The sequence below is a fragment of the Pleurodeles waltl genome, chromosome 3_1, assembly GCF_031143425.1.
Source record: "Pleurodeles waltl isolate 20211129_DDA chromosome 3_1, aPleWal1.hap1.20221129, whole genome shotgun sequence".
Lineage (NCBI taxonomy): Eukaryota > Metazoa > Chordata > Amphibia > Caudata > Salamandridae > Pleurodeles > Pleurodeles waltl.
Genome location: NC_090440.1, coordinates 212,197,195 through 212,208,254, shown reverse-complemented (window position 1 = coordinate 212,208,254; position 11,060 = coordinate 212,197,195).

Sequence of the window (11,060 nt, the reverse complement as noted above, 5' to 3'; positions counted from 1 at the left end):
GGTTGATCCATGGGGTTATTAATTTGCCTATCTCTACTTTGCAATTTACTTCGTGTTTGAAGCACATTCCGGTGGGTAGATATGAACTATTGGGAGACAGTTACATACACGAGGTGTGGGACCTTCCCTTTCAGTACAGATGTGTTAATGGTTTGAAGGAGGTTTTTCTTAGCGGCAGCGAATGCGAAGCTTCTGTCAGCCATTCAATGTTTTGTAAACAGCTGTCCTTGCACGGGGCGTGTAACGCTTCGATTGCTAACTTAGCTTGTTATCTGAAGGGAGTTCCAGTCCCGGTTATTAAAAACACTTTCCAGGTGCTTTCTAACGGCAGTTACATTGTTCTTAACAGCGAACGCTGCTGTGGCATGCGTGCCGGAATAGTTTACATCGTCGTTGTCAACAAGGCCGTTACGTGCTGCGGGAATGTGTTGTTTCCCCCCACTCAATTTAGGGAGGTAGCAGACATCTGGCCTCATATTGCTACTTCCAAGGTTGATTTCGACAAGTTGAGTGAAAGCTTGTGGCCCTTACATCTGCTAGCGAGACCTACGCACTTCAGGTGGCAAGGTCATCGGCGGAGATACAGTCCCTTTTGAATACTAACTTTCCGAATCACTTCGGTGAACTTGTGGGACGTATATTTAATGCATCCAGCACCGCTGGTATTGCACATTTTTTCAAAGTCGTTGGTGTTGGTTTTGCTCATACCTTCTCTTCCATATTCGGTTTGATACCTTCGGCTATACATTCTATTTTCGGAAGCATTTTTGGGGGTTTCCCGATTACTTTGGCTTTATTGGCTGGAGTCTTGCTGTTGTTGCTATTTTTTCGCAATGGCTGTCCCGTCACGACGAGATCCTGTACTGCTGCTCCCATCAGCGCAGCTGTGTCGTGAACGCATGATGCAGCATTTTGGAGCGACACTCCTGGGACATTTGGAGTGCGACTGGTCTCTGTCATTCAGACCGGTTTTGGATTGTGTGCAACCCGTGTTTCGATGCCTTTGGTGCTCGTTTGAACATGCACTGGCTCTCTGTCTCTCATTGCAGCGCCCTCCAATGGTCGATACTGATCTGTTGATGTTCCCGATTAGGGCTCATTCCCAGACTTGTGCACTACGGATGCGCTTGCTTCGTGAGGCAGTTTATGAGATTCCCTTCCTGGAGGAAGATGGTATTGTCTCTTTCATAGGCCCTGCACGGGGTGCCGCCCTGAATGGTTTTGGGGCTTTGGATCACACCTGCTCCATGGTACTTTGTGGCGTGGATCTTCCGATATTGACATTTATCGAAGTGGAGGAACTCCTGCGTTCTATTGCTTCTATCTGACGATTGGATTTTTACAAAATTGACACTATATTGAATTTGGTTTTCTGACCACATGTTACCTAAATTTATGACTTTGTTGTCTTCTCACCTTGTCGAAATACTTGTTTTAGGTATTGTTTATATTTAGGGCATCCTTTTATGTTATTGGAACCACTTGCTACCGACAAGGGGAGGGTGTAGTGTGGTTAATTTTACGTATTCATTGCGCTTTAGCTTCAGGCTTTAGGCCTTTGTGCATTTTGCCCTGAATATATTTTATTCATTTGCTGACAGCTTAGAGCCTCTGTGCACTCTGCTCTACATGCTTTTTATTAGGCTTCGTACTGTTATTTTTCAAATAGCCAGTTCTACGGTGTTGTTTTTTATTCATATCACACTGTTTTGCCTACTTCAGCACTGGAGTTCTCCATAACATATTTACTCTGTGCTTCAGTCAAGGATACAGTCTGATACATTGCCGATAGACGTGGTAAGAGTTTAGACTTGGCATTCCTGCGTAGGGACATTTTGTGATCACGATGACATGTTAGTTATAAAATCACTTCCTTGTCCCAATACACGCAAGAGGGAGATTCCGACCAGGGAACCACAACTTGACGTTGACTGCCTCGTTGCAGATGCTGAACCAAGATCACAGGTCTTTGCTCAGGTATGAGGGCTGATATCCCCATAATGATTCTAATAGGCAAGCTAGAAGCTTAACATGCTGTGCTCTAGATAGAACAAGCAGAGGGAGAGTAGAAACTGTTTGACAATATGATAGCTTTGTTTTTATGTTTTACTCTCCTGGTAACTATTACAATCCTACTGTGTTGTATCATTCTGGTTATTGCGGCTCACGCCTTAATGTCTAAAATACAGTCGTTTTATTAAAACATTATATAAAACTTATACTGTCTTTGTCATTTGTATATGAGATCATATTGGAAATAAGAGAGTTGGTTTGGATCTGAGTAACCACGACTTCCCTGAGAAGTTCCAAAGATGTCATGCGCTTGGCTGCCAAATCATTCCTTCCACATGGGAGAAATGAGGCACTGCTAGTTAGCCGGAGCAAAAACCGGATTTAGGGTGACAGAGTTCTTTACACGTGGGTCAGACTCAGTCCCCCACACCGTTATAGATCCTGCTGCCTAGAAATCCAGTAGTCTCATTTAGAATAATGAGAGCCCACGCGACAAAGCAGTCTACCTTCAGGAATCCTCTGCAACAACTTCAGACTCTTCTGACCTCAGATCAACAGCAGCCTGCTCCAAGAAATGCTGTAACTGCAACAAAGTTTCCACAAGAGACACTTTTCTTCAGCAACCTCAGCTCCAAGTCAGCAACTGCAACAGTTTCCATGGTGTGCATGCTTTGGGGACTCCCTGTCTTCATCCTGCACCAGACTTTTGTCGTAGTCAAGGCTTGTTGGTGACTTCGAACACGAAATTTCATCTGCAACAATCTTCATGCCGTGTGACATCTTTTGCGTTATGCAGAAACCCGCTGGCATCTTCCTAGGGTGCAATTCTGCAGTCTTCAACTAACTGTGGACTCTTCTTTTGCACCCTCTTCTGGGTTGGCAGGGGCTCCTGTCCTTTCTGGAACTTCTTTAAAACGTCTGCACTTGGTCCCCTTCCTTTGCAGGTCTTCAGGTCCAATAATCCAGCAGTTGTTCTTTGCAGACTTGGTTGGCTGCTGCAAAATCCCAAAAACGAGGTGTAGTGTGTCCTAAGGAAACTTGCTGTACTTTACTCCTGCTTGTCTGGGCTCTGGGGTGGGGTAATTTACATACCTTTACTGTATTATTACCGTCCCAGTGATTCTGCACACACTACACTTGCCTGGGGGGGGAGGGGGACTTGTGATTCACATTCCACTTTCTTAGTATATGGTTTGTGTTGCCCCAGACCCATTTTCTCCCATTGCATTCTATAGAATTTCCTATTGTTTGCATTGTTCTATGACTATTTACTTTTCTCCCATTGCATTCTATAGCATTTCCTATTGTTTGCATTGTTCTATGATTATTTAATTGTCTAATGTTGGTGTCTAGTGCATATATTGTGTATAATACTTACCTCCAGAAGGAGTATTGCCTCTAAGATATTTTTGGTACTGTGTCACCCAAATAAATACCTTTATTTTTGGTAACACTGAGTATTGTCTTTACTTGTGTATAAGTGCTGTGTAACTATAAGTAGTATTGCATGAGCTTTGCATGATTCCTAGTTCAGCCTCAGCTGCTCTGCTATAGCTACCTCTATCAGCCTAAGCTGCTAGAACACTACTACATTTCACTAATAAGGGATAACTGGACCTGGTATAAGGTGTAAGTACCCAAAGTACCCACTACAAACCAGGCCAGCCTCCTACAGGGCCTGGGTGTGGAGAGGTGAGATCTTCCTGACATGGTGGCTGAGGAGGAGCTGTGCCCTTCCCTGATTGTACTTCAAAGGATAGATTGGGGCTGTACTCATCCCTTTCTGGCTTCAAAAGAAACCTACCCTGTCACTGGCAGATGCAGCTCACACATGGGTCTGCCTGCCCTTCCATTCACTATCCAGGTTGGAATCAAATCCAGGGAAAAGGGAGGAGTGACCAGAACCAGTTTTAGAGTTAGACAAAGAGGTGCCCCCATCCACAGGCTGGCACTGGACAACAAAAGTGGCAGCCCCAGAAACTGATATTAGAATACCCCTGGACCTGAAAAGATTCAGAAGTAGGACTGCCCTGCTGTACGAGGAAGGAAGATTGAACCTGCTTCCCTAGAACCCTAACCCCAGATGTGACTCCACGCATCAGTTGGCTGACCTCCTGTTTGAGCTACAGGGACACAACAATGTTTCATGGGCCTTTCCTGCTTTTCAGCTGACCAGTGAGAGTGAGTCCTGGCTACCAAGTGACGTTGTCAAGGTCCTGGATCCTTGGTTTGAGTCAGAGTGTACTTCTCTCTGCTTAACTGAAGGCTTCACAGGAACTGACACAGAGTAGCGCAGAATGATGTAGGGCCTTGCATCGCAGCACCACGCAGACTGTGATTGGCAGCTTTACTGGATCCAACACAGAGCAGCACAGAGCAGCACAGAGCCTCACATTGCAGCACCATGCAGCTTCTGATTGCCAGCTTTCCCAGATCTAATGCAGCGCGACTCAGTGCCCTGCATCATAGCACAGTGTTGTACACACACCAAAGACAGAAGATGCAACTCCCAGTGGCTCGAATCTGGTCTCACACCTGACCTGCACTCCATAATGGTCGGCCTGAACTTGTGACGGTGTCCCAGTCTGGCGCGACCAGATACCCGCAGTTGGAGCTTTTTTTACATTAAATTTAAAGACTCATAACTATGGTTGTACTGGCTGGGTTTTTGTTGTTTTGATGCCATATTATTTGTCTAAAAATCAATTTAAAAAGGACTGTGCCCCAGCACCAATAAGTATTCCTCAATTAACATACATATATCTTTCAGTATTACTGAATAAATTCGCCATAACACTTAACCCCACTCCAAAATGTCAATATTTAATTAATGTTCAGATTCAGTTTCATGAAGCAAATATTCTTCAAATTGTTTATTTTAAAATTCACCCTTTCTTCATATTCTTCTTTCAATTCAAGTTGTTCATCGCTTCTATTAGAAATTGGGTCTCTAGTTGGCAGTGGTTTGAACCCTGTCCAAATAGGGACCCTCACTCTAATCACGGTAAGGGAGTCACACAGCTAAGATAACCCCTTCTCGCCCCCTTGGGAGCTTGGCAGGAGCAGTCAGGCTTGCCTCAGAGGCAATGTGTTAAGTATTTGTACACACACACCCACACAATAATACAGTGGAAACACCTCAAAAGTACTCCACAATAGTTTATAAAAGTAGCCAATATTTATCTGAGTAAAACAAAATCAAAATGACAAAAATCCAACATACACTAGTAAAGATATGAATATTAAAAGATTAAATCTTAATATAGTGCTTAGAAACACAGTAGCTCCAACTGGGGCTATCACGGCATCTTGCCGGAGTCACTCCCAACAGTCCGACACCACTAACAAAGGAGTGCAGGCCGGTCATGGAGTCACACGGATCCTGGGTAAAGTACATTGGAAAACGATAAGGAAACAAAGACGTTGCACAGAGTTGGAGAGGTGAGGTGTCGCTGGAGCTGAGTTGGTTCCTTACTGCTACCGGGGAGGTGAGGCGTTGGTTCCTTACTGCCAGGCAGGGGAGGTGAGGAATTGGTTCCTTACGAATTGAATTGTATGACCTGAAATCTTGCGTTTCTCGAAATTGTGCGTACTTGTTTGCATGCCCTGTCCCACACCTCGTCCATGAACGGGACCGCTATATAAATCATCCAGATGGACTTCACTCTTGACTGTCCGTGCAGAGCATCCCTCCTCCCGCCATCTAGCCATTATCATTGTAGTAGTTGAGAAGATACTGTTAATTTGATGCCCAATTAGTGGACCCGTTGTGTCATCTCCCAGAGTTCTCCGGATGACCAGAGCTACAATTTTCAACAGGTTTCTAGATAGGACTGGCCTTTAACAGGTGGTCATAGAAGCAGTTGTACCTTAACAAGAAAGGCCCCTTTAAGGATTGCCGTTTTCAAAATATTATTACCCTGATAGGTGAGACTTCTCTGTTGTCTCCGAGCCACCACCAACCAAGATTCACCCAAGGCCTCTTTAGCCCCCCATCAAACTCCTGCTCTAAGACTTCCCACCTTTCTTGAGAATCCTTTGTTGATGCAGCGGTGAGCTTTGCACTTTGGCATTGTGAAGGGTGCTGGGTCTAAAGAAAATCGTAAAGCACAGCTGAGTGAGCAGTGCAGACCTTGGCCTACCATGGAAGGTGCAGATGCGTTGTGATATTAGCTGATTTGAGCCTCGCACCTGTAAGGACTCTTGCTGTCCACTGCTGCAATCTTTGAGTGCTCCTATAATTTCTTCTCTGGTTGAGGGCTGTGTGCATACAGCTCAAAGAAGGGACTAAGGATTACATTTGCAAGCCTGTGCCAGACACATTGTAAGCAGAGCTTAATTTGAGCCTGAGCCGGTGTTTGTAGGTTGGGACCACCAGCACTCATTCTTGGGAACTGCCTTTTATTTTTGTCATCAGACTTTCACCCGGTGCAAGCGAGAGAAAAACAAAGTGGAGAAGGAAAGGGAAGGGAAAGACTGAAAAACAGTGGCTAAAGGAGAAAGCAGGATGAAAGCAGGATGAAAGCAGGATGAAAAAGAACCTACAAGAGCGGGATAAAAGGAGAGGTAGTGTCTGCTGGTGGATGGAAGAGGCGTGAGGTGGAATCAAACTACCCATCCTTGGTATTTAGCATTCTCAATATTGTACCATCCACAGGCTTTCGAGCGAATTAACAAATTCTAACAAATTAGTCACTGATTGTAACATTACGGAGGGGCAGGCCAAGAGTAGGGCTGGGCCCTTACCTTCCATACTCCATGGAAGCTGCATAAGAAGGTGTAAAAATATACCCTTAAAAACACCTGTTAAAGCCTATACAGAGAGATGTATTTGTTGTAACATCACATTGTCAATGCCTAAAGGCAGATAATTATTCTATTTAGATAACTCTTTGTTGAAGCACGTAGACAAACATAACTTACAGTGAAAAGCGTTTTACCTTGTTTTTCATTTCTGATTGCTTCTACATTTGCATTTATTTGTGTCTATGTTGTAATGAGCTGTATTGATATACATTGGGCCAGATTTACAAAGCCCTAGCGCCACCGGTGTGTCACTTTTTGTGACTCTCCGGCGTCGCTGTGAGCGCAGATATTTTGAAATAAATAATAATTCTTTACATAATCATACTGATGTACTAATGTGTGAAATGTTTATATGTTGAGAAAATAAATGTTGACATAAATTGTGCTTTCATTATTGGCCACCATTGAATGCAAGGCCTGCACATGTTTTTACAATAATGCACTAATGTTGTAAATTAAAAACGTCTCTTTAAGAGCAGGTTCTCTGCAAAATTAAGGGCCAGATGTATGAATCTGGCCCATTGCGATTTGGTAATTGCGATTTTTATGAAATCGCAATTACTGACTCGCAAAGGGCCATGTATCACATTTGCGATTTGGTAATTGTTTGCATTTTGCAAATTGCGATTTCTGAAACAGAAATCGCAATTTGTGAAAAGCAAAGGGCCAGGGTGCTGGGGGCCTAAGGCCCCCTCTCCCGCACCCCTTTTTTTTTTTTTACACATGTAAAGTACACACATGCCAAAAGGACATGTGTGCTTTACATTTCAAATTTAAAAATGCAGTTTTACTGCATTTTAAAATTTTGCACCAGGTTACCACCTGGTTGCAGGTCATGGTATTTTGCACTTGCAAAATACCATTCTGCGAAAAATCGCAATTTGCGATTTTTTGCAGAATTGCTTTGCGACCTGGATTTTGCGAATCGCAAATTACGATTCGCAAAATCCAGGTCGCAACGCAGAAAATCGCAATTTCGCTGTTTGCGAGTGCAAAATCAGATGATACATCTGGCCCTAAATGCTGAAATAACAGGAGTCTTTCTTGTTTTCTGCTGGGCCTCAAGCAGACAAGGCCATATTGCAGTTATCTAACTCTTGGTGTTCCAGTTGTTGATTTCTTTTAATGTTTTCATGCCCGCTGTTTAACAAACTTCTTTTGTTCAAGTCACAAACTTGTTCTGTGTATGTATTAATGAAAATGTGATTCTCTCAAGGAAAATGATGCAGCAAGAAATGTTTCCATATCTTTGTAACTACTGTCCAGCAACAGTGTATTTGGAACTTGCCAAAACAATGGGTCCACAGATTGCAGTCGGAAGAGGATGTGCGCAAGATACATTAAATATAGTTTGGAGTTACATAAAGGAATCAGAAGATAATCAACGCTTTCTAAGCTAACATTTTATGCAATTGCGCTATATAATGTTTTTGTAATTGGATGTTCTTTCTTCACCTGATGTTTTTGTCCATTGGAATGTGTTTAGTGAGTTTAATTTAATGTTTGAGAATCAGACATTTGGGCCCATATTTATACTTTTTGACGCACAACTGCGTTGGCGCAGTTGTGCATCAAAAATGTTACCGCCGGCTAACGCCATTCCAACGCGCCATGCGGGCGCCTTATTAATGGAATGACGTTAGCCGGCGCTGCGGACTGGTGTGCGTAAAAAAAAATTACTCACACCAGGCAGCGCCGGCGTATGGGAATATGGGGGTTGTGCATCAAAAAACTGTGCAAGTCAGGTCTGATGAAAAATTCAGGCCTCAAACCGGATTTGCGCCATTTTTTTTTAAGCCCAGCCTCCATTGACATGACTCCTGTCTTAGCAAAGACAGGAGTCATGCCCCCTTGCCCAATGGCCATGCCCAGGGGACTTATGTCCCCTGGGCATGGTCATTGGGCATAGTGGCATGTAGGGGGGCCCAAATCAGGCCCCCCTATGCCACCAAAAAAAATCGGAAAAAAAATACTTACCCGAACTTACCTTTCCTTCCCTGGGATGGGTCCCTCCATCCTTGGGTGTCCTCCTGGGGTGGGCAAGGGTGGCAGGGGGCGTCCCTGGGGGCAGGGGAGGGCACCTCTGGGCTCCTTCCGAGCCCACAGGTCCCTTAACGCCTGCCCTGACCCACACGTTAAAAAACGGCACCCATCAGGCTGTGCGCCGTTTTTTAAGGCCCACCCCCTCCTGTGCATCAAAATGACGCCAGAGTATAAATAAGGGGCACAGGCCTCAAAGTCATTTTTTGGAGGGGAACGCCCACCTTGCATATGATTAACGCAAGGCTGGTTCCCCCTTCCAAAAAATGACGCACATGGTGGAATTTTGGCGCCCGCGGGGTCGGACGTCAAAGTATAAATATGGGGCAGGGTTTGCGCCGATTGTGCGTCAATAATTTTGATGCACATTCGGCGCAAACAGAGTATAAATATGCCCCCCGGTGTTCGTTGCTTTCTGGTTTCCAGAGACTTCACTTTGCATTCTTGGTGATCTGTCACTTTGACATTTCATGTTGTGCCAGTTAGTCTACTGACATTCTGGTGCTTTATTATTTTCTGAGTTTACTATACCTGTTCAATGCTGAACTAATGATCTGATGGTTTTAGTAATCTTACAGTCCAAATTCTAAACCGTCCCTCTTTCCCTGTCCTGATGCTGATGCTGTTGTCCCTCCGATGAAGCTATTGCGGTGTTGCTGATTACATTAGAGATTGGGTAAATGTATAATCTTTGTATTGTTATTTGTCCTTTGTTTTCCAGGTACTGCTACTGTTTTGATACTGCCGCTGTTTTGATAGTGCCGCAGCTAGATGTTTCTAAATGTATGTTACTAAAACTTTTGCATGAAGCGCAACGTGCTAATGCTAATCTGAAGTTAGTGAGGTGATTTTTTTCTATACCTATGAGCTGATATCCTTCTAGTGTTGAACAAATGTACGTTATTTCTCATGCTCAAATATTGCTGCAATTAATTAGTGTTTTCGCTATTGAAATACATGTTTTAATTGCTTTCTTTAAATTGAGAATCTGTAGGCGTTTGGATCAACCTGTGATGTTTCTTTATTTGTATCATTTGGTGTTGAGACTCATTTTGTGACCATAGCATTGCTAATATAGGGAAAAAAACATTTTAATTGATACTAAAGGTGTGGTTATCGTGGCCAAATGGGTAATGGTGTGTTATTTACTGAACTGCTCCTGGTATATATCTTAAACAAGTCAAAAGGTTCATTGACCTTAGGGATGTGTCCTCTTACTATTATTATAACAAAAATAGATAAGCCAAGAGCGTGCTCGCAATGCTGTGCAGTGTGCCACATTTACTAGGATCCGGAGGCCTCCAGACAACCCACACTTCTCCCACCAGAAATACACAAACCGACAACTTTTAATCGTTGGAAGTGGTTTATTTAAACATTAAAACATCTTATAACTTTTTAAGCATACTAGATATCACAAGAGTAATGGGTATCCGTTCACCAAACACTCATCATATTTACATTTTCATATTTACATGTCATGAGCATTTAGTGACCATAAATCAATTCTGACAGGATCCCTTCCTGTCCTGAACCACCATTGGACCACACAGGTGACCCATATCTCACCTGTATCCCTAGGAGGGGCGGTTACCCTGACTACACTGTACCCTGTCCTCATGCTTCGGGTTCCGCCCCCCCCTCCAAACACCAATCAGACTCGGGGTGTAATGGGGTGGCCAAGAGCTGGAGCCCCATGTTCCGCCCAGCGATCTGAGCTCCCTTACCCCTTGATCTGGTGTGTACATCCGTTGGTTGGCTCAGCACTTCAGGATCCTATCCCAGGTGTCCTCCCGGGGGCCCCACCTTGGGGACCCCCCGTTGCTTCTAGTCACATTTATATCTCAATTTCGGCAAGAACCATGTATACAACCTAACTAAAGGAGAGGGTGGGTGGGTCAAACGTGGGCTCCCGGACGCATCCAGCCACCGCAAAGGGTAAAGAAGGACTAGCCTTCTTAGGGGGGCTCTTAAATAGCCCCCCACTAGATTGCGGTGGCTGGATCCGGCCAGGGTCCGACACGGACCCAACGTCCAGCTCCCAGTAGTACTTCCGCCCCGAAGCCTCGCGAGGCCCGGGGCGGAAGTCCGGCCGGCCCCTGCGCACCTCTGGTGCGCCCGAGGTGAGTGCTGGGCCTCGGAGGCCCCGACCCCTAACGGGCCACGACCCCCCACTTTGGGAGGGTGGGGACGCTTTACCC